At 39.9% G+C, this 25,266-nt stretch overlaps 1 protein-coding gene and 1 pseudogene across 1 annotated transcript in view; both read right to left on the bottom strand.

Annotated features, from left to right (window-relative positions):
* IQGAP1 (IQ motif containing GTPase activating protein 1) overlaps positions 1-25,266 on the bottom strand; it is a 404,955-nt gene that overhangs the window by 332,337 nt on the left and 47,352 nt on the right. The gene's annotated exons all lie outside the window — the stretch shown is intronic.
* Positions 22,667-23,188, bottom strand: LOC138148716 (large ribosomal subunit protein uL23-like; annotated as a pseudogene).

Raw genomic sequence — 25,266 nt, 5'->3', positions numbered from 1 at the left:
TCAGGCATCATTTAGTACATTTTCTAGCCAAAGCAGGAATTCTGTCCACAGCCTCCCAAACAAGAGGTCAAAGCACAAATGGCTACTCAGTAATTAAGTTGACACAGGACTGAGGGCACGTCATGTCCTGAGTTACTGGAGTAGGGATTCTTAACCTCTTTGTTCATGTTATGGACCCCTCTGGAAGTCTGGTGAAGCCTATGGACCCTTTCTTAGAATAATGTACTGAAATGCATAAAATAGAATCCAAAGGAATAAAAAGGAAACCAATTATATTGAAATAACAGTTTAATATATATGTATAAATTATATATAGGATATATTTTATATAATCTACATGCATACATAGCATACAACATGTGTGTATGTGTGTACACATATATACATGTGTGTGCGCATATGTACATGTTCACACCTGAGATTAGGAACCCCTTAGAATATAAACTCTGGGAGAATAAGAAATTTACCATACCTAAAATATTTCTTTCACCCATGCCTAGCATATGGTACTGCATACAGCAGGTGTTTAATAAATTTTTTATAATTCCTTGCTGGGGGAGAATAAAAGGCAAGCTAAATAATTTTTAATTAAAAAAAATTTTTTTTTCCTTTTGGAGGGCAATTGGGGTTAAGTAACTTGCCCAAGTTTACATGGCTAGTAAAGGTAAGCTAAATAAAGGAAGGGAATAAGAGTATAAGCACTTATTAAGCACTTACTGCATTCCAGGCACTGTGCTAAGTGCTTTACAAATATTATCTCATTTGAGCCTGATCAATGATTATCTTCCTTTGAAGAGAACAGTAAATGAGGGGATCCCCCATGAATCAGGATTTTACTAAAAATTATGATACGGAATCAGGAACAAGAGGTCCTTGGTGGGGAAATGCCATAGGAATACAGGGAGGTAAACTAAGGATAATCTGGAGATGTTATAGAGGGCAGAAGAGTAGTAGGTATATGCTATTGTTGGGGAGTAAAAGTCAACTAACAAATCTCTATTAAAGATATGATTGAAATGATAGCTATGGAATAATGGGCTTCATTATTCATTATCCAGGCAGGCAGGTGGCTCAGTGGGTAAGGAGCTGGACCTGGAGTCAGGAAGACCTGAGTTCAAATCCAGCCTCAGACATTCACTAGCTGTGTGACCCTGAGCAAGTCACTTAGCCTCTGTTTGCCTCAATCCACTGGAGAAGGAAATGGCAAACCACTCTAGTATCTTTGCCAAGAAAACTGCATCAAAACCATTGGCATGCTATGGTCCATGGGATCACTAAGAATTGGGCACCACTCAATGAATCTATTCATCATAGGCCAGGAGATGGAGGAATCAATGTAGACTGTTTCCAGAAGTCATTGACTCAATGTAGCTCTGCCCTCCCAGAAAGTCTTCAAATAGTGGGTGATGCCTTGTTGTATTTATTGTAGAAGCATTCTAGTTGGAATAGATGGTCCACCAGATTCCTTTCCAACTCTAGATCTGTTTCTGTGTACTGCTCTGGCCAGAGACCAGGAAACAAAATGAGACTGCTCCTCCCTCTGTACAAATGAACCTTGGGGTAACAGTAGCCCAGGTCCTGGGTATGGTGCTAGTATTAGATATGCTGGGAATGTTTCAGAGAAGAGCTTCTAAATAATGAGATTTTTTATTTTAGAAGGGAAGGAAGGCAGAGTGTTGCCACATGAGGACAGACTAAAGGTGTTAGTGACATTTTTATAGAGCAGAAAGAGATCTTAGAGGCAGTGTGGTATAGTATTTTAGAATGCCAGACCCGAAGACCCAAGTGTAAATCCCACCTCTAATATTTTCTAACTGTGTGAACATGGACAAATGACTTAACCTCTCTGAGCCTCAGTTACCTTATTTGTCAAATGAAGATAATACCTGTAGTATCTACCTTGGAAAGCTGTGGAGGAGCTCAAAGGAAAGACAGTATTTACAGCTGTTCCCAAACTTTAAAGCATGTGAAGGCCAGTCACTGTTCTTATGGAGAGGAAGTCTATGGGATAGAGAAATTCCAACATACTCTAAAATAAAGCCCAGGGTGCACCTCTAGAAAGCAGAAGGATAAGTAACTAGAACAAAGTCACATCAGCACTCATTTATTTGCTGTTGTTCAGTCATCTTAATCAGGTCTGCCTCTTTGTGACCCTGTTTTGGGTTTTCTTAGCAAAGATACTGGTGGGATTTGCCATTTCCTTCTCCTTATTTTACAGATGAGGAAACTGCAGCAAACAGTTAAATGACTTGCCCAGGCTCACACAGCTAGGAAGTATCTGAAGCTGAATTTTAGGTCTTCCTTACTCTAGGCCCAGTATCCTATCCACTGAGGCATCTAGCTACCATGCATTTATTAAGCACCTACTATGTGCCAGCACCATGCTTCAAATGCCTCATCATGGCAAGAGCTTGAGACTCTTGTTAAGAGACCCATTTCTGGTCCCTGCTCAAGTTATTCCTAGGCTATGTCCTGAATGAGTGACCTCACACATGTGATTGCCTTTCTCTGGGTCTTGTGCTCTGGTCCTCACTGGTAAAAATGAGTTAGTGAGCAGGTCATAGTGTGATGAGGGCTTGAACCCTGACTCTTATGTACTACTTCTCTATATGACCTTGGACAAGTAACTTAGTAGCCATGGGCCTCAGTTTCCTCATCTGTAAAATCAAAATCAATGACAGCCTTTCTAACATACCTTCTGGTCCTAAGCCCTAGGATGCTATGGGTCTATAATGAAAATGTGATTGACGAGGTCCACCGCTAAGTGTTTGGAAGGAAGGATTGCTGTGTGTTTTGGTGCCACTATCAGAGATAGATGGATGGATGAACACCCAGACCAGGACTGCACCAAAGTATTCATTATTCCTTCTGAACATCTTCCCAGAATGCCTAGGCCAGAGCAGTCAGGGGGAATTCCTGCCCATTAGACTGACATGAAGTGCAACTGAGGGTCTTGAATGGGGGGTGAGATGAGAAGGCTGCTTTGCCTGAGCCCCGAGGTCTGGGATCCCAGGGTTAGCCAGAGATGTGTGAGAGCCCCTATTTCCTTCAGGATGACAGGAAGTTTTCTTAGAACAGCCTACACCTCCCTCTGACTCAATCAGGGATTTAATGTGCCTGGCCTGGTACTCAGTGATTGGGTGACACTCCCTTGACTCTAGCTTACTGTGGCTCTTCCTTTCTCAATGTTTCCATTTCTCTCCATAATATCAGGGAATTGAGGGGGGGGGGGGAGAGGTGATGATCAATGTTTAGCAATCTGTTTTCTGGGAAAAGACATAGGTAGTACACACTTGAAGTCTAATTTGTATGATGAACATTTTCTCCATCACTTTCTTAAGTCCAGACAATCAACAAAACAAATCAAGTCAATTTCTGAGGTGCAGTGGTTAGAGCTCTGGTCTAAAAATCAGGAAGACCTGGGTTCCTATCCTGCCTCTGGTACCTTGAACAAATCTGGTAATCTCTCTGACTGCTCCCCAGGCAGTCCTCTGTAACTCTAGGCTGCAGAGGAGATGGGAGGCCTGAAGGTGAACCAGGCTATCATTTGCCTCTGGCCAGAGGTGATAGGCTTGGAATCCAGAATGTGAGATGTGTATGTGGACATTGGCCAATGTGGGATTTTTGTTGTTGTTTCTGGACTATGAGTATTTGTTGTAAGAGATTAAAAAAAAAGTTCTATAGAGGGCAGTGGGAGGGGGAGATGATAAATGCTTATGAAATAAAATTTAAAAATAAACTTAAAAGATTATAAGTTGCAGAAAAGAAGAGGGAGTACTACCAGAAAGAGGCTCTTATGTGGCTGAAATCACAGGTCTGGACTAAATCCTCCCCAATAATCCCCCCTAAACTCCCACTCAACCAACCAAACAACCAAATAAACAAAACAGCAGCCCTGAGCACGTTATAGGTCCTTAATGTTTGTTGCATTAAATTGAATATACAGGGGCAGCTAGGTGGCACAGTGAATAGAACACCGGCCCTGGAGCTGGGAGGACCTGAGTTCAAATTAGGCCTCAGACACTTGACCTTACTAGCTGTATAACCTTGTGCAAGTCACTTAACCCCAAATGCCTTGCCTTTCCCCCTCCAAAAAAAAAGAATATATAAGCAAATGCGTAAGATCAGATACCATTTATGCACTCACAATACTTTTTTCATAGGAAGGAAATAAGCATTTATTAAGCACCTATGTTCTAGATACTGGGCTAAGCACTTTACAAACAATTAATTTCATCCTCACAACAACCCTGAAAGGAGCTAAGTGCTGTTTTATCCCCATTTTACAGTTGAGGAAACTGAGGCAGACAGAAGTTAAGTACCTCAGCCAGGGTCACACAGCTACTAATTGACTGAGGCTGGATTTGAACTCAGGTCTCCCTGACTCCAGGCTCTCTCCTTTGAGCCACCAGGTGCCTCCATGGCACTCAGATTGGCACCACCTACTGCCTTCAGAAGGGCTAGTGTCAGTCCAGCAGGGGGTGGATACCTATGTTTTTGTTAAAGCGAGAGGGTATGAGGAGTTGAGAAAAGTCACAGATTTGAGGAAGTATCTGGGAGAAATCTGATCAAACCAGTGAGAAAAGCACTAAAGGTCTATAATAGGAGCTTAATAGAAGTTTGTTGACTAACTCCACACCTGATCTTGCATCTTTGCATGTTTCCCCTCACTTTGTGCTCCAATCAAATTGGGCTAACTCCCATCCCTTATCCCCAACTCATTTTCTCCACCCATTATGCTTTTAACAGGAAAATTTGTCTTGAGACATATTTTTATGATCTGTCCCTTTGGCTCTCACATTGTTTTATAATTCTGTTTATAGTTCTTTTATTCTATAATTGTTTTATAATTCTGATACATGTATAATTGTATGATAGCTTGAGAAGCAACATGGTGTGGAGACTAGGGGCTGAATCTGGACCTAGGTTCAAATCCCTACCTCAGATACTTACTAGCTGTGTGATTCTGGGTAAGTCACTTAACCTTTCTTGCTTCATGAAGGATTGGACTCAGTGGCCTCTAACGTCCCTTCTATCTGTAAAGCTCTGCTGCTATGATCTGTGTTTGGGATAATACATAGATGTATTGTGTCTGAGAGCAGGGACTACCTCAAAAGAAATAGAGGGAGTCCAATTTACTTTAATAACAGCGCTTAAATTTTAAAAACCCACCCTGACTCAAAGTTGCCCTAGCATCCTGGCCAAAGCTATCAGGAGCTAGGCAGCCTGGAATCAGGAAACAAGACACCACGTTAAGTGCCCGGGATACAAAGATTTTCAAAAGCAGAAAGGGCTAGCAAGGACCTTTCCACTGAGCCCTCATCTCTGACCCAAGGCATGTTCTGGTTTAAGGGGCTGCCTTTTCCATCCTGATTTCTTTTTCCTTCTCACGGTGCTGCTGGATTTTGCTCAATTCTGCTAAAAAGGGCTAAGCTCCAAGAGAGCCTCAACACTTAGCATTTAAATGAAGGCTCCTGACAATATTGGGGGAGCAGTGTGCCCTCCCTTTCTTCGAGGGCCTCTGTGTGAGAGGCGGAGTGGGACACGGAGGGCTTTCTGGAAGCCACCTTCCCAGAGAGCCCAGGAAAGCCTCTAATAGGGTCAGGACATTTTTCCTCCCTTGTCGCTCTTGTCAGCTGGGCTCCATGCCACCCTTGGCCACATCACTTAATCTCTCAGCCTCTATTTTCTTGTCTGTAAAATGAGGGGATGGGAACAGATAATCTCTCAAGTCCCTTTCAGGGGATATCGCTGGCACATTCATAGTCTTCTTTGCAAGGGACTGGTGTGGTGCCATTCTCTCTTAGATTGTCAGAAAGATGTTAACTAAATAAACACCTCCATGAATGCTGCTCAGTTGCAATTGAATTCAGACAACTGAGTGTTCACGCACAGCACTGCACCTCCCACCTCCACGCCTTTGCATTGCCTGTGCACATCCCCATGCCTGCCATGTACTTCCTTCTCACCTCAGTTTCATAGAATCCCTCCCTTCCTTAAAGATTCAGCCCATGTCCCATCTTCTAGCTGAAACCTTTCCTGATTCTCTCAACAGCAAGTGCCCCTTCCAAAACCCCTCCCCAGAAGGGTATTTAAATGTATTTAAATACATGGTACACCATGTATTTAATCTGTATATGCTTAGACGCCTACCATATTCTTTCCTAATATGTAGATTATACACGCTTGAGAGTAGGGACTATTTAATTTTTTTTAACCCCTAGCACCTATCACAATGCCCGACACATAGTGGGTGCTTAATATAAAGCTGTTGAGTGATTTTTCTCACACTTTTCTCCTCTCCCCGAACCCTGTGATCCAATGATGTTGGTTTCCTTGCTGTTCCTTGCACAGGACACTCTTATCTCTTGTCTCTAGGCATTTTCTCTGGCTGTGCCCCATGCTCACAATTCTCTCCCTCTTCATCTCTACCTTCTGGCTTTCCTGATTACTTCACATCTCCCTGAACTATGAGCCTCTTCAGGAAACCTTCCCTGACTGATCCCTCTTAATGCTAGAGCTTTGTTGATTTTCTCCAGTTAACCTGTTTATAAGTTGTCCACACACAGCTGATTACACATTATTTCCCCCATTACACTGGGAGCTCCTTGAAGGCAGAAACTATTTTTGCCTTTCCTTAGTTCTGCAGCACTTAGCACAAGGTGTGGTATGCAGTAAGTGCTTAGTAAATGCTGGTTTTTAGAATTAAAAAAAATGAATATAAAAAATTTTTACATGTAATTAGGAGATATTTAATGAAAAAATAGAAAATATTTTTAAAGAACCAAATGCTTGTTGACTGATTAAGATGAAAAAAAAAATATGGTCCCTGCCTTCAAGGAATTTGGAGGAAGGAGCAGGGAGAGAATAGGGTAAGAGACAGATATACAAATAACTACCACACAAGAATGTAATGATTATCCAGAAGTGGCCTGAGTGGTTCAGTGAGGGAGGAATCATTTTAACTGGGGAAACGTGGATTTCATGGGAGCAACAGCAGTAAGACCTCGAAGGAAGCAAAGTTTCAGTGTGGAGAGATGGTTGGAACTAGGGCACCTTCTGAGCATAGCGGATGGCAGAGACAAATGCTCAGAGGTGGGAGAGTGCAAGGAGAGGTCAGGGAACTAACTATAAGTGGATGAAGACTGGTTGGAAGTTCTAGTGTTTAAAAACTGTGAGATGTGGCTAGAAAGGTAAGCTGGAACCCATGGGAAAGCTTCCTATGGCAGTTTAATTCAATTCCATAAATATTAATTAGTCAGATTACCTTCCATTCACTCTGAATATATCTTGTATGGACCTAGTTATTTTTCTCTTGGCTCCCCATTAGAATGTCAGCTCACTGAGAGCAAGGCCTCTTTTTGCCTTTTTTGGTATTCTCTGTGCTTAGAACCATGCCTGACATGTAGTAAACACTTAATAACTGATTATTGGTTTGACATTGATTTTTATTTGTATTTATTTTATGTATAGCTTGTATATGTTCTTCACAACAAAGACAAGGTTCATGCCATTATCTCCATTTTACAAATGAGGAAACTGAGGCCAAGAGAGATTAGGTACCTTGCCTAGACTTTCACAACTGTGAGTCTCTGAGGAGGGATTTAAATTCAGGTCTTCCTCGTTCTTGGTCTATAGCTCTCATACCACATTGCCCCCTCCCATTAAGCCCCTGTGAGTATCTATACTAGACACTGGGGATATAAAAACAGTCCCCATTATCTGGTAGAAACAATAAATATTTATTGATGGACAAAAAAAACAAAAAACCAAACCCACTGTCCCTGCCCTCAAGGAATTAATATCAAGTAGGAGGAGGAGATTCATGTTTACAAATGAGTAAATTTGAATTATATAAAAATAAATTCAAGAGAGAATGTGCTAATATCTGTATTTTACCTCAAAGGCAGGAGGAGCCACTAAAGGTTTTTTGAGGGGAGTAACATGGCCAGACCTACGTATGAGGAAGATTCTTTTGTTAGCTTGTGTGGAGGATGGAGTGAAGAGAGGAGAAACTGAACCCAGGGAGACAGGTTAGGAAGGGACCACACTAGGCCAGGAGGGTGTTAGTGAGTGCCTGGCTGAGGGTAATTGCAATGGAAATGGAAAGGAAGGGATGGATGGATGGAAGAGGCATCACAGAGGCAAAATTGTTTTTAATTAAATTAATTTTTTAATTGACAAAAATCTATTTTAGCAATCTCTCACCCCCAGATCCACTGGAAAAAAAGAAAAACAGAACCTTTGTAACAAATAGGCAAAATAATTCAAAACATATCCCATATTGCCCATATTTTTTTAAAGACTCATTTTGCCCTCCATGTCCATCATTTCTCTATCCAAAAGTGACTATTATGTCTTCACTGGGGGAGGTAAAATGTCTGGGACTTGGTGACTAATTGAATGTAGAGGGTAAGATGAGGGAAGTGTCTTTTAATTTTATTTCCCTATTATCTCCCTTCCTCCTCTTCTCCATCACCCATTGAAGAAGCAAGAAAAAACAAAGCTCCTAACAAATTTTCACATTAGTCATATCCCCCAAAATTACTCTTCAGTCTGCAGTCTGAGTGCATTGAGGTGAGGGAAGAGGTGAACCTGTTTCTGTCCTCTTAACCTGAGCTGTGGGAAAGTCCTGACATCAATTTTTTCCTTTTCATCTTGGCCTGCTGTAACTATCTGATTCCATCTTCCCTGCCCCAGCTATGCAGTCAAAATGGTGTCCTTGAATACAATGACCTTGGCTTATCTTTGAGTTTAAAATATCTCTTTTAAGTCTAGATCTGTCCTGGGCTGGCAGAAGGCAAACCAGTCCAGAAGGTTTGTACCAGAAAAACGGGGAATTCTGGCTATCTACCTACCTACCTGCACTGTGGGCTAGACCTTTACTCTGGGGCCTGACATCCCTTGATGTGAAGATAATGAGGAGTGTATTAGTTGTGTGGGCCGGGTACAAAGTTCCCTCCCCACGCCATTGGTTCAGTTTCCATTCTAGAACTAGCAAAAAGTAATCTATTGTATGAATAAACCACATCACATCCTGGGGTGAGGGGATAGGAGATTGCTTCCCTCATTCTATACTCCATTGGAACCAATTAGCCTTTCTGATGAGAATAGAAAAGAGCCAAGAAAACATGCCTGCCATGCTGGCCCGCAGATGGAGGTGATCAAGGTGTTAGGCTCTGTGGGCGTTTTAGTAGAACTTTGATGGGAGTGGGTGATAAGGTGAGACTTGAGATTTCTGGATCAGAAAGTGCCTCAGGATGGCATATATCTATGTAAAAAGCCTGAAAGGCAGATCAGAAGGCTGTGTGGTAGAGTGGAAAGAGGATAGATAGGGAATTAGATCTGGGTTCGAATCACCAACTACCCATGTAACCTTGTATAAGTAACTTGACCTCTGTGAGTCTCTGTTTTCTCATCTGTAAAATGTGATGACTTTTAATGTCCCTTCCAAGTCTAAATCTAAATCTTCCAAGTCTAAGTGTCCAGATTAATAAAATAAGGGTGAGAAAAGTTAAAGGACCCATCCAAGGTCACAGAGTTAATAAGTATCAGAACTGAGACACGAACTTGGGTCTACTGGTGTTAAGGGTGGATAAGTGGTGTGGTGAACAGAGCCCTGGGCCTGGACTCAGGATGACTCATCTTCTTGAGTTCAAATCTGGCCTCAAACACTTACCAGATATATGACCTGTTTGCCTCAGTTTTCTCATCTGTAAAATGAGCTGGAGAAGGAAATGGCAAGCTGCCCCAGTATCTCTGCCAAGGAAATCCCAGGCAGGGTCATGAACAACAACAAAACTTCTGACATCAATAACTACTTCTTTGTAAGAGACTTAGAGAGCTGTCTGGAGGTACTGAGAAGTCCAATAAATCGCCAGTGGCTACAGAGTTGGCATGTATCTGACCTGAATGCCAAAGATGGCATTCTCTTTCCTTTATGCCATACTTCCTTTTAATGTGGCAAATCCCACGATTTGCACAGCTTTTCTCATGTGTCTTAGGGGCTTTTGTGATGGTAGGTAAAGGAAGAGAAATCTCGAATGACTCTTAGAAAATAAAGAATGGAAAAAGACTGGAATGGAAAACCCTTTGCTATACTTGCTCCTGTAACATTTCACTAAGAGTGCCCTTCTTTATGTCATGTAAGGAGTTAGAGATGATTCTCAGGCATCCTCCTCTTCACCCTCCCTCCAGGCATTGAAACTTGAAAAAATTCAAAATAACACAAATAAAAACTGTAGGAAGAAAGAATCTGGGTCTTGAGGGTGCTGAGCAAATAATAAAGTTGGAGAAATCAGAGCTCCCCACTTTATACCAGTGTTGGACAGGGTGGAGGTGGGAGGAAATTTGACAGCAGCATAAAGAAGAGGGCCTTTAAGGCATCCAGGAGACTTAGGGAAAAGTCTCTAGGGATGAAGAGGGGATCACAGAAGGTAGAATCCTAGAACTTAGAATTGGAAGAGATCCGGGAGATCACCAAGGAGGAATGATATAATGAACAAGCATCTGAAACATCCTTCGGAGCATTAATTACTGCTGAACCTCAATTCTCTCTTCTGTAAAAAGGAGAATAATGATACCTATAGTACTTTGCAGGATTATTATGAGGATCAAATGAGTTAATACATTGTAAGGTGGTTTGCAAACTTGAAATCACTATATAAATATCAGTTACTATTATGTAATCCAACTACTCCATTATACAAATGAGGAGACTGAGGGCCAGAGAAGGGCCTTACCAATATCATAGAGCTGGTTAGTAGCAGAGCCAAGACTGGCACCAATGTCCCTTGAATCTTAATCCCACCAATGCCCTTTGCGTTAAGTCTCTCAAGCCTTGGTCACATATGGGGGATCCCCGAGAATTATGTGGGTGGCAAGTGAAAAACAGAGTTCCCAGGTTCACTTCCCTGGTCCCCTGCCCACCAAGGACTGGCAGCTTTGGAGCTCGTTTTCTATGAGCCTGGCACCATCGTACCCGCTAGAAGTGGTCTCTGGTGCTATCCATCCTCCCCACTCTCCCCTGGGCATCCGATCCCTCCTCCCTCCCCGAGCCTTTCACGAAGGGCTACAAGTCAGGCAGAAGTTGGAACTGCCAGTTTGCTAAGTGCTCCTGGGTTGCATTGATAAAAGGAACAGACAGTGCCTTCATTAAGATGGTCACAAAGGCTGCAGTTGGTCAAGCCTCTCTCCCTAGTACGAGACGAGACGAGACCGCCCACAATCGTTCCCTGGTTTTTTGTTTTTTTTTTACAAGAGGAGCTAATAGGCAGAGCCAAGTAATCAGAAGCAAGAGAACTTACACAAAGGAGAATAATTTAAAGGAAAACACCCTTGAAAGCCATCCAAACTCTGATCGGTGCAGTGACTCCTCTTCGCTTCCGAGAGGGCTGATGGGGAAACAGACCTCCCTCCTTTCCTTTCTGCAGAAAGGTGGCAGTCTATGGGTGTGGAATGAGGCGTAGATGGTGAGACGTGCCCAATGGGTTAGTGACTATGTGTTCATAACGCGTGGGTTCTTTTGGGTGAGAGGGAGGGGAGATATGATATGAAGACAGCATCGATACGATGGTTATTTGGCTCCCAGATTTCAGGCTAAATGGCATTCGCTTTTGAGAGCTGCAGAGATTCCTTACCTGCTGTCCCAAATTGCAAAACTTAATTCAGATCGCAGCTTGTGGCAAAGAGTAATTAAAATACATTGAGTCGGCAGAAGGCATCTGCATGTGGTTCACTCAAAATTAGAGCAGAAGAGTGAGGGAAAGGGGATTTTTTTTTTTCAAAACGTCTTCTAATGAGCACTTGCTTTCCCATCTCTTTCTTTACCCCCTTTTTGAATCCAAACATTTGGATTGGGACAGACGAGCCTCCTAGTCACCTTTCTGTCTGTCTGTGTCAGTGTCAAAAGGAGACAAGCGTGGCCCCCTCCCCAGCAGGGCAGGGGCCAGGAGCTCGTAGCCAGGGCCCTTCTCAAACAGTCATTCTTCCCAGCCCGGTGGAGGGGGGAGAGAAACCTTGGTTTGCTCCCGGCAGACTCGGAAGGCAGGGGAATTCCTGCTGCCGTGTCACTTGGAATGCTCCTAGGGGGACAGGCTTGGGGTGATCCCCCTGTCCCCCTGGGTTTTGTGTGTGTGCAGGAGGGGGGAAAGAAAGAATGGTCTGGTGAAGTTGGAAGGGTTTAATTAAGTGCCCTCCACTGGTTTTCTATTTGAGCAATTACTTGGTGGGCCACCTTGTAATCCCAAGCACTCAAACTGCCAGGCTCCATGTCCAGCTGACATTACTCTGAGCCTCTTTCTAATCTGATTGAGATGGAAATGATCTCCTGGGAGGGGGGAGACAGAAAGTGGGATATACACTCACTTAGCACAGGAGTGTGACCTCAGGAAGTGTCCTGGACAAGAAGGTCCCCTTTCCTTCTGCTTGAAAAGTGGGAGAGGCTCCTGTGATACATCCCATACAGTGAAAACTCAGACCAAGGTCTGGGAGAAAGAAGGTTCAGATTGGGAAAGCCTCAACATCACCCAGTTCCTGGATCTCTGAACCTTCCTTACCTTACCCTCCTTGTTTTCTTCTTAACATTAGCATGCAATGAGAAAATGAGAGGCAGAGGGGTACATGGGCCAGAGCAGGGGTTCTTAAACCTTCTTTGTGTCATGGAACCCTTTGTCAATTTGGTGAAGCCTATAGACTCCTCAGAATGTTTTTTAAACCCATAAGATTATAAAAGAAATCAATTAAATTGAAGTACAATTTTCAAAATATTAAAAACAAACAAACAAGTTCAAGGACCCTAGGCTAAGGACCTGTGGGATAGAAGGTCTGTCTCAGATTTAGGAAGACTGGTTTCAAGTCTTGCCTTTGACACCCAGGATAGAGAAAAAAAGTTTATTGACTGGAGTCAGAGGACCTGGGTTCCAATCACTCCTTTAATGCTTTCCATCTGTGTGACCTTGGGTAAATCAAAACCTCTCTGGGCTTCAGTTCATTCATGTATACAATGAGAGAGTGGGACTAGATGGTCGGAGTTTCTCTTCCGGCTTTAGAACTATGAATATGATGTAACATTGGCTATGTGACCACAGGTAAGTTACTTAACCCCTCAGGGCCCTAGATAACTCTTTAATATTTTAAACTCACACAGGAGTTGGCTGTCTGTGAAGGGAAATGCCAACACCAGGAGTACCCTCCCAAATGAATGAAATCACATATCCAGATCCTATTAACCTCCCCCCAAATATGGAAAGGATAGTGGAGAGATTCACATGGAATATTTTCCCAAAGTAAAATGTTCAAAAGTGGTTGAGAGAGATGTCTACAATTGTCACTGAAATAGAAGCCTGCTGAAGAGTTTGGACTTTTGATACCCATACTTCATTTCAGACATGCTTATAAATTCCAGACCCGGACCTGGTAGCCCAGCAGAAACTCTTGACCTATAGGAAAAAGTGCTGTGAGCAGATCCTTAGATGTATACCATGAAATTTAAAGGCAGGTAAAGAAGCAGACTAAAATTAAGATTTTCACCTCCAAGCATCATCTCACACCTTTTTCCAATGGTCAACACTAATGCTAAGACAGGATAAAAAAGACACTTCACTTCCTGACTGGTCTGCTATCTACCTTATTTCAAGTCAGTGGGAATACTACTATAGGGGAAAAAAATCTCAGCTTCAACATTTGTTGCCCCACATATACAATGAAAACTAGGTTGTCATTTAGGATGATGAGTCCTGCTACCCCCCACAAGGATGGAAAAGTTTGTACAAGAAGTGGGGTCCAATGTTGGGAAGAGAGGAATCTCTTCTAGTGGATAAAGACTTCTACCTGTTCAAAGTCCTAAGCAGATGACCAGGTCACTTACCAGGTATTGCTGAGCTGGAGGACACAAGTGAAAAGGAAGATACAGGCTGGGGGCTCCATGAGAAAAAGTCACAGGACTTGCAATCCAGGGAGAAGAGTTGAGCTCCTCAGTGAGAGTGGGATGGAATTTCCCCCCAACCTCAACTTTCTGGGTGGGTAAATGAACCCAAGTAGAGAGCGAAGGGGAAATGAAATGGAGTGGTCAAACTTCCTAAGAAGAGATTATCTACTTAATTAAAGTTTTTTTTTTCTCTAAGCCCTTCAGCCAATCAGAATTCAAGTGCCAGAGAGAGATTGGGTTGATCAAAAGAACACCCCAGGATCCTCCCAGACAAATGCAGAAGGGGACACGGAACAAGAGGACAAAGAGGGACACGGGAAAGAAGACAAAGAGAGAAAGGGGAGAAAAAGAGACACAGCAAATCCCCTCCACATAATCGGGGCATGTACCACCCCCCCCCCAGTGCCTCACCCTCCCCTCCCCACAGGTCCCCAGAGGGGATTTAGATGGAGTTGTATTTTCTGATCCTTTCTCCTCTAGGCTTTGAGTTTTCATTACACCCAGGGCATCTTTCTTTAGAGGAAATGCACCATTCTGCCAGGAGCCAGATCCAGGAGGGAGAGATGGAGGGAAGGGGGTGAGAAGACACAACCTCTGACCCAATTTCCTTCTAACTTTCCCAGCTGACTTCTTCCCTTTATTTTTCTGGTCAAACAACAAATATTGATGATGAAGCATCTGCTGTAAGCTCAGCCCTATGCTAGGCACTGTGGGGGGATTAGAAAAGATGCATTTAATTCAGTTCAAACCAACAAGCACTTATTAAGTATCTGCTTTGTGCCAAACACTGTGCTTGGTGCTAGGGACATAAAGATAAAAATGTCAACCTCCAGAAGTGTCTTCAAAAGATCCTCAAGGGACCTCCTTTCTAGGGGAGCTGAGAACTCTGCACTCAAGGACATTATTGGAGGCTGTTAATTCCTAGACAGGCAATGACAAATCATATGAAATAACATCTAATTTGCTCTTACTGTAACCAGCACTCCAGTCTTTGAACTTATATGAACTAAATCCAATCTTGGGGATCATCACCCCCAAATCATATCTCTTTGGTGTGTTTAATCCCTACTCAGAGGTCATTCTGGGAAATCTCTGACTACAGCTCAAAGATAGCTTGTATCTATGTCTCCAGAGAAGTGGGCTTTTAAAAGGATCCCCAGATTCCAGGAAAGCATTCAGGGTAACAATGTAGATCAGGTATAGGATAGTCTATTTCACCTCACAGCAAGTAAAGAAAATATATAAAGGACTCAAAAAATTTTTTTTAACCAAATCTGAGATTTTACCCTGGTAGGGAGGTCTTTTATAAGGTATGTCCTTAGAGAGTTATCTGGGAACACTGAGGGATTAAGTGATTTGCCCAAAGTCATATAGCCAGGATGTCAGAGTAAAAACTCAGTCCTAGACTTCCTGACTCCAAGGCTAGTTCTCTAACCCCTCTGCCTCTCAGTTCATAAATAATATAATTACATTCTGGTGAGACCCATCTTTTACCCAGAATTCTATGCAGTTCTTTAAACTCATAGCACTACCCTACAGGTTGAGCTACTGTGTGAACTAGGTATTGTTAGAGACAAGACTTTCCCATTGAATCCATAAGATATGAAAAATTTTAAGGTAACCAATGAGGGCAAAGTCTAAATTCTCTGCTCTTAGGTTTTTTTTTTTTTTTACTGTTTCTCTGACTACAAGGTTGCATGTTTTATCTTTTCCCCAAAGAGGCTGATGGTGCCCAGAACTCCCTTCCTCTCTGAAGCTGAGTCAAATCAACAAACATTTATCAAGTGTCTATTGAGTGCCACGAACAGAGAACACAAAAAAGGCAAAAATCTTTCCTTGATCTTAGGGGACTCAGAGTCTAATGGGACGGGGAGGAAAGACAACATACAAGTAACGCTGAACAAAGAAAATAGAGACATTATAAAGTGGAGACAGCACTAACATTAAGGGGAACCAGGAAGGCTTTTAAAAGGTGAATCTTAGAACTTGAAGGAAGACAGGGAAGCCAGAAGATGAGAAGGGAGATGGGATACAGCCAATGAAAATGCCTAGAGTCAGGAGAGGAAGTGTCTTGTTCAAAGATCAGAGAGGAGGCCTGTGTTACTGGATCACAGAGTATATGGACAGAGTTTGTTAGAACACTGGAAAGGTACGAAGGGTCCATGTTAAAAGGACATTTAAAAGCTGAACTCAAGATTTTATATTTATCCTAGATGTACTAGAGAGGCTTCTAGAGAATGTGGTCTTTCTCCTTGCTAAGGCAAACCTCTCTATATGCCCAAACGGATCCCATTCCATCCAGTCTTCTCCAGCAAAGTCCTCTCTTTCATTTCCCCTTTCTCATAATCTTCCATCTCTCTCTGTCTAATGGCAGCTTCTCTACTACCTGCCTCCATGCTCACACATCCTCCATTCTCAAAAAACCTTCACTTGATCCATCTAGCCCCACCACCTCTAGTCTTCCATCTCTTCTCCCCTTTCATTGCCAAATTCCTTGAGATCATCAACAATCAGTGGCTCCCACTTCCTTTCCTCTCAGTTCTTTCTTAACTCTTTCTTCAGTCTGGCTTCCAACCATTTTACTGAAAAGGATCTTTCCAAAGTTACCAACAGTCTCTTCCTTGCCTTGGCTAAGGCCTTTTCTCAATCTTCAACCTGCTTGACTTCTCTCTAGCTTTTGATACTGTCACCCTCTTCTCCTTGATATTCTCTTCTTCTGAGGTTTCCATGACACTAATCTGGTTCTCATCCTACCTCTCTGACCATTCCTTCTTACTCTCCTTTGCCAGATCTTCATCATGGTCACATTTGCTAACTACAGGTATCCCACAGGTCTCTGTCCTGAATTTCCTGGAAACCCTGCAGTTGCTTATCCCTCGAAATCCCCTAGTAGAATATAAATTCCTTGAGGACAGGGACTTATTTTTGTATCCGCAGTGCTTAGCACATAGTAGGTGCTTAATAAATACTTGTAGATTGATTGATCATTGAGAAGTATGTTGCAGATGGGCCCACCTGACTCGGTCCACTCCTGCTGCTCCTGTCATGAGGGTATAGATGCCCACCTTCTCCCCAGACCATTAGGATTGCCACAGCAAACATGGAGATTGGGAGACTGGGAGCTGAGACAAGAAGCAAGACCAGATAGAGAATATCTTACTCATTTGCCATCAACAAAGGAGCTCCTCCCATCTCCTCTTATTCTGATTGGACTCATTACCTAATGGTCAGAATAAAATCCTATTCCATATTCTCTCCTTTCCTATCATATTGAATCCCACACTATAGAAAACACTTGTCTTCAACCCATGTGACCTGTTTTCTCATTTCCGTATACCTTGACCTTACCCCCACCTCCATGCTGCATTGCATACCTGCCTGTCCCTACTACTATGCCCTCTAACTCCCATTTTTTTAAAAAAAATATTTTGTTTTGGGCAGCTAGGTGGTACAGTGAATAGAGCACCAGTCCTGGAGTCAGGAGGACCTGAGTTCAAATATGGTCTCAGATCCTTAACACCTACTAGTGGTGTGACCTTGGGCAAGTCTCTTAACCTGAATTGCCCTGCCCTTCCCCCTCAAAAAAAAAAAGACAACAGCAACAAAAAAACCCTTGTTTTAATCAGTCAATATTTGTCTTCTAGCCCTCCCAACTCCAACCCTAACTCCCAAATGAGAATTTAAGAAAAACTAAAACCCATTGAAAACATGTATATTCAATCAAAACAAATTTTCACATTGGCCATGTAAAAAAAATTGTTTCATTTTGTACTCTGAGTCCTTTACCTTTCTATCACAAAGTGAGTAGTATGTTTCATTATTATCCTCTGGAATTGTGGTTGGTCATTATGCTAATAAGACATCAATACATAGTATTCTATCATTTATATATCATAATTTATCTATTCCGCAATTCATGGGCACCCCATTAGATTCCTATTTTTTGCCACATCAGAAAGTTATACATATTTTGGGCACCTTAGAGTTTGTTTTACTTACTATTAATCCCTCCCTTAATTCATTTTCCTTCAAATTCTCCCTTCCTCCCTTCCTCTTACATCACTATTTCCATGTTTAGTGAAATGTATTTTGGTCTCCAGCTCTGTGCATGTGTGTGCATGTGTGTGCATGTGTGTATATGTGTGCACATGTGCATGTCTGTGCATGCATGTATGTGTGTGCATGCATGTATGTATGTGCATGTGTGTATGTGTGTGAATGTCTGTGTATGTGTGTATGTGTGTGCATGTGTTTATGTGTGTGTATTCTTTCTTTTGACCAGTTGAAATAAGTGAGATTCAAGTATTCGTTACCTGCCCTTGTAAATATATACTTGTGTACCCTCTATATTTGAGACAATTCTCCTTAACCTTCCTGTCCCTTCCTCTCCACACAGTGTATTCTTTCTTTTTCTTTCTACTTTTTTCTTACGATCATTAATACATAACAGACACTCCCAGGCCTTATGTAATTGGATCCTCTCTATGAAGATAATGACAGAGTTCAGAAAAGATTCATGTATCATCTTCCCATATTTGAATATAAGTGATTTATCCATGTTTGGTCCTTTATCATTTGGTCATTCATGTTTACCTTTTTATGTTTCTTTTCTCTTCTGTGTTTGAACTTCAGATTTTTTCTGTACCTCTGGTTTTTTCATCAGGAATGCTTGGAAGTCCTAATTAAAGATTCATTTTTTTCTTTTTATGTAATTATATTTCATTTTTCTTAGCAAAATATTCTCAGCCATTAGCTCAAATTCTTTGCCTTCTGGGATATTTTGTTCTAAGTTCTCTGCTCCTATAAAGTGGTGGCTGCTAAATTGTATGTGATCCTGACTGTAGCCCCTTGATACTTGGAATCTTTTTTTCTTTCTGCTTGCAGCATTTTTTTTTTCTTTGACCTAAATACTCTGGATTTTGGCTGGGAAGTTCCTGAGAGTTTTCATTTTGAGTTTCTTTCAGGAGGTGATTGGTAGATTCTTTCTATTTCTACTTTGCCCTCTGTTTCTAAGAGATCTAGGTAATTTTCTTTTTTTCTTCTTTTTTTTCAAGATATAAAAAGTTGTAGGGTTTATGATATTTCTTTTTAAAAATATTTTTTATTTAATTAAAAATTTCCCAATTCCATGTAAAAAATTTTAACATTCATTTAAAAAAATTTTGGGTTCCAAATTCTCTCCTCCTTGATAAGGAAAGCAATCTTATACATGTGAAGTCACACAAAACATATTTTCATATTAGCTATGTTGAAAAAGAAAACAGATAAAAAAGACAAGAAAAAACATAGAAAAAGTTTAAAAGCATGCTTAAATTTGCATTCAGAGTTCATTAGTTTTCTCTCTGGAGGAAGATGCCATTTTTTGTCATGAGTCCTTTGAAATTGTCTGGGATCATTGTCTTGATCAGAGCAGCCAAGTCTTTCACGATTGATCACCTTTAAAATACTGCTGTTACTGTGTACAGTCTTCTCCTGTTCTGCTCACTTTGCTTTGGTGAGTCCATATAAGTCTTCCCATGAGTTTTGGAAGCCATCCGGTTCATCATTATTGCATCATTATGGTATTCCATCACGATCATGCACTACAGTTTGTTCAGCCATCCCCCAAGTGATGAGCATCCCCTCAGTTTCCAATCCTTGGCCACCAAAAAAAGAGTTGCTATAAATATTTTTGTACAAATAGGTCTTTTCTTTGATCTCTTTGGGATACAGACCTAGTAGTGGTATTGCTAGGTCAAAGAGTATGCACAGTTTTATAGCCCTTTGGGCATAGTTCAAATTGTTCTCCAGGATGGTAGGACCAATTCACAAATGCATTGGTGTCCTAATTTTTCCACATTCCCTCCAGCATTTGTCATTTTCCTTTTTTTTTTTTTTTTTTTTGGTCATTTTCCTTTTTTGTCATGTTAGCCAATCCAAGACACAGTGAGGTGGAACCTCAGAGTTGTTTTAATTTGCATTTCTGTACTCAGTAGTGATTTATAGCTTTTTTTCATATGACTATTGATAGCTTTGAATTCTTCTGAAAAATTGCCTGTTCATGGCCTTTGACCATACGTCACCAGGAGAATGGTTCTTATTTTTATAAATTTAAATTCAGTTCCTTATGTATTTGAGAGATGAGGCCTTTACCAGAGAAACTTGCTGTAAAATTCCACACATGCACACCTACTTTCCTGTTTTCCTTCTAATTTTGGCTCTATTAGTTTTGTCGGAGCAGAAGATTTTTAATTTCATGTAATCAAAATAATCTATTTTACTTCCCATGATCTCTGTCTCTTGTTTGGTCATAATTTCTTTCCTTATCCATACATTTGACAGGTACATTTTTCATGCTCCCTTAATTTACTTATGATATCACCCTTTTTCTCTAAATCTTGTATTCATTTTGACCTTATCTTGATATATGATGAGTGTATGTTGGTCTATTCCTAGTATCTTCCAAACTACTTTCCAATTTTCCCAGCAATTTTGGTTGAATGGTGAGTTCTTACCCCGAAAGTTTAGATCTTTGGGTTTATCAAACACAAATTTACTATGTTCATTTCCTACTATATATTGTGTACCTAATCTATTTCACTGATTCACCACCCTGTTTCTTAGCCAGTACCATATTGTTTTGATAATTACTTCGGTAACATAGTTTGAAATCTGATACTAATAGACCTCCTTCCTTTATATTTTTTTCACTGATTCCCTTCATATTCTTGACCTTTTTTCTCCCAGATGAATTCTGTTATGATTTTCCTAGTTCTATAAAATCATTCTTTATAGTTTGATTGTAAACTAATTCAGGTAGAATTGTCCTTTTTAATTATTATTATTGGTTCAGCCTTCCCATGAGCAATTCATGTTTCTCCAATTATTTAGATCTGTCTTTATTTGTGTGAAAAGTGTTTTATAATTGTGTTTATATAGTATGTTTGTCTTGGCAGGTAGATTCTTAAGTATTTTATATTTTCAGTTATTTTTAAATAGCATTTTATATTTTTCAATTACATGTAAAAATAGTTTTCAATATTTATTTTTATAAGATTTTGTGTTCCAAATTTTTCTCCCCTGCCTTGCCCTCTCCCTCTCCAAGATGACAAGCAATCTGATATAGGTTATACACGTGCAATCATGTTAAACCTATTTCCACATTGATCATGTTATGAGAGAAGAAACAAAACAAAAGGGAAAAACTTAAAAAACAACAACAAAAAAGTGAAAATAGTATGCTTTGACCGGCATTCAGACTTCATAGTTCTTTCTATGGATATGGACATCTACAGCTATTTTCAGTGGAATTTCTCTTTCTATCTCTTGCTGCTGGATTTTGTTGGTAGTATATAGAAATGTTTATTTATGTGGGTTTATTTTATATCCTGCAACTCTGCTAAATTTGTTATTTGTTTCAACTAGATTTTTCAGTTGATTCTCTAGAGTTCTCTAAGTATACTGTCATATCATCTTCGAAGAGTGATAGCTTTGTTTCCTTGTTGTCTATTTACATTCCTTCAGTTTCTTTTTCTTGTCTTATTGCTATAGTTAGCATTTCTAATACAATACAGAATAATGGTGGTGATAATGGATATCCTGGCTTTGCTTTTGATCTTATTGGAAGGGCTTCAAGTTTATCCCTCTTACAGAAAATGCTTGCCTTTAGTTTTAGATAGATACTATTTATTTTAAGAAAGGATCTATTAATACCTATTCTTTCTAGTGTTTTTTTTTAAATAGGAAGGGTTATTGTATTTTGTTAAAGGTTTTTTCTGCATCTATTCATATAATCACACGATTTTTGTTGTTTTTGTTATTGATGTGGTCAATTGTGCTGATAGCTTTCCAATATGGAACCAGCCCTGAATTCCTCATATAAATCTCACCATGTCGTAGTGTACAATATGTAACAATACATCTTTGTAATATATTGTTATAATCTCTTTACTAGTATTTCATTTAACATTTTTACATCAATATTCATTAAGGAAATTGATCTATAGTTTTCTTTCTCTGTTTTTACTCTTTCTGATTTAAGTATCAAAACTATATTTGTGTCATAAAAGGAATTTGGTGGGACTCCTTTACCTATTTAAAAAAATAATTTATGATTTATTGCATCCCTTTTAGTGGTGGCAAAGAACTGGAAATCAAGGGAATGCCCACCAATTGGGGAATGGCTAAACAAGTTGTAGTATATGAATATAATGGAATACTATTATACTATAAGAAATGGGGAACAGACGACTTCATAATAACCTGGAGAGACTTATATAAACTGATGCTGAGTGAGGGGACCAGAACCAGGAGAACTTTGTACACAATTACAGACACATCGTATCTGTGATTACTAACTTTGATAGATTGGGCTCTTCTCAGCAATGCAAGGTTATAAGACAACTCCAAAAGACTCATGATGGAAAGGGCTATCCACATTCAGAGAAAAGAACTACAGACTCTGAATGCAGATTGAAGCAAACTGCTTGCTCTCTCTCTTTTGTGTTTTCTTTTGTTTCATTCCTTCTCTCTCATTGTTCACTCCATTGATTATAACTGTTCTTTACATCTTGACTAATGTTCAGTGCGAATGTATTTGTAGAACCTATATTGGATGGCATGCCACCATGGTGGATGAGGGGGGAGGAGAGGGAGGGGGAGAAAATTTGGAACTCAAGGGATTATGGAACTGAATGTTGTAAACTAAAAGTAAATAAATAAATGTTTAAAAATAATTTATGTAGTATTGGGATTAATTGATTTTTTTTCTGGAAAACTTTATTTTTATTGTAAGTGGAATGGGGACACAGCAAGTTAGATGATTCCAATTTTGTTGGCAACATCTAAAGCATCATAGTCTGGAGCAAGTCAGACATAGGCCTTCTTCTCTCCATCGGGCCAGATCAGTGTGTTGACCTTGGCCACGACGATGTCATACAGCTTCTTAATGGCCTGCTTGATCTGGTGCTTGTTGGCCTTGACGTCCACAATGAAGACTAGGGTGTTGTTGTCTTCAGTCTTCTTCATAGCAGACTTGGTGGTCAAGGGAAACTTAAAGATGGCATAGTGATCGAGCTTGTTTCTCCAAGGGGCACTTTTCTGAGGGTATTTGGGCTGCCTTCGAAGTCTCAGTGTCTTGGGTCGCCGGAAGGTGGGGGATGTTCAGATCTTATTTTTGTGGCTATGGACACCCTTCAGCACCGTCTTCTTGGCCTTCAAGGCCTTGGACTTAGCTTCTGTCTTGGGGGGGACAACAGCTTCCTTCTTCACCTTCGGTGCCATGTTGGGGAAAGGTGGGATTAATTGTTTCTTAAATGCTTGGTAGAATTCACTTGTAAATCCATTTGGTCCTGGGGATTTTTTCTAAGGGACTTCATTGATGGCTTATTCAATTTCTTTTTTTTTTTTTTAATTTTTTACATGTAAAAATTTTCAACATTTATTTTTATAAGATTTTGTGTTCCAATTTTTCTCCTCTCCTTTGCCCTCCCCCTCCCCAAGATGACAAGCAATCTGATATAATTTTTTAATTATACATTTAAAAAAAATTTAAACTTAAATAAAAATGAGAAAAGAAAAAAATGTCGTATATATAGCAGACCGTAAGAGTATTCAATATAAAACAATAAATTTCCATTTCAAAAAGACCTATATAACAAACACTACACATTGTTTTCAAAGCTGCCCAGATTTTCTTTGCTTCCTTGCTAGTTTTCTGTTATTCTCTGCTGTGCACTTTTACTTTTTTTTCCCCATCACTCCCCTCCCCTCTCTAAAGAAGGCCACAATTAAACATTTATATGTACACACACATATACATATACACACTTATATAGATATCTATACACACACACACACATATATACATATACACTCATACACATATAGGTAAGACCTCACTATACTTATTTCCATCTGTCATCTGTTTCTCTGAAGGTGGACAACATCTTCCTTCATAGGTCCAAGTCTTTCCATATTTTTCTAAATCAAACAGTTCATCATTTCCTATACCAAAGGAATATCTCAACCAAATGCATCCTGTCTGAGAGGGTGTCTATGAAAGCTTCCCCCTCCCCCAATTTTCTGCATTCCTTCTATTCTTGGCTATGCAGGTTTTATTTATACAAGAAATTTGGTTTATTCAATTTCTTTTTCTAAGATAGGGTTAATTAAATATTCTATTTTTCTTCTGTAAATCTGGGTAGTTTGTATTTTTGTAAATATTCATATATTTCACTTAGATTGTCAGTTTTAGTGTCATATATTTGGGCAAAAATACACTTAATAATTGCTTAATTTCATCTTTATTGTTGACACATTCACCTCATTTTTTCATATTGGCTATTGGGATCTCTTTCATGTAGTGATTGGTGGATTCTTTCAATTTCTGTTTTACTCTCTAGTTCTAGGATATTGAGACAATTTTTCTTTATAATTTCTTGAAATATGATGTCTAGGCTCTTACTTTGGTCACTGATTTTGGGCAGTCAAATAATTCTTAAATTACCTTGTCTCTATCTATTTTATGGGTCAGTTGTTTTTCTGATGAAATATTTCACATTTTCTTCTTTTGACTTTGTTAAATTGTTTCAGGATGTGTCATGGAGTCATTAGCTTCTATCTACCCAATTCTAATTTTTAAGGTTTTATTTTCATCAGTGAATTTTTGTACCTTTTCTAAAATTTGACAAATTTTGTTTTTTAAGGTGTTATTTTCTTTAGTATTTTTGTGCTTGTTTTACCAAGCTGTTAATTGTCTTTTCACAATTTTCTTCCTTTACTGTCAGTTCTTTTTTTTCCCCTACCACTCTTATTTGATTTTGAAAATAATTTTTTTAGCTCTTCCAAGAATTCTTGTTGAGCTTGTGCAAATTCATATTTTTTTCTCTGAGGATTTGCTTATAGCTATTTTATTTTATTTTTTTTACTTTTTAAAAATTAATTTATTTACTTTTAGTTAACAAGATTCAATTCCACAATTCCTTGAGTTTCACATTTTGTCCCCCTCCCTCTTCCCCCATGGTGGCATACAGTCAAGTATAGGATCTGTAAATACTTTCACATTATACATTAGTCAGGTTATAAAGACGGATTGTATCAGATGGAATGAAAAATGGTAAAGAGGACATAATACCAAACAAGAAAAGGAAAAAGATCAGGTATTTTGCTTTCATCTGGATATAAACTCAGTTCTTTCTAGTTCTTTTTCTGGATGCGCACATTTCTCTCCATCATGAGTCTTTTGGGATTGACTTATATCACTGCATTGCTGAGAGGAGTCCAGTCTATCAAAGTTGGTCATCACACATACGTTGTGTCTGTAATTGCGTACAGATTTCTCCTGGTTCTACTCTTCTCAC

Source organism: Petaurus breviceps, unplaced genomic scaffold (genome assembly GCF_028583685.1).
Source record: "Petaurus breviceps papuanus isolate PSGF00001 unplaced genomic scaffold, PetGlider_PUasm1.0 90825, whole genome shotgun sequence".
Lineage (NCBI taxonomy): Eukaryota > Metazoa > Chordata > Mammalia > Diprotodontia > Petauridae > Petaurus > Petaurus breviceps.
This window is presented reverse-complemented; position numbering and strand designations above follow the sequence as displayed.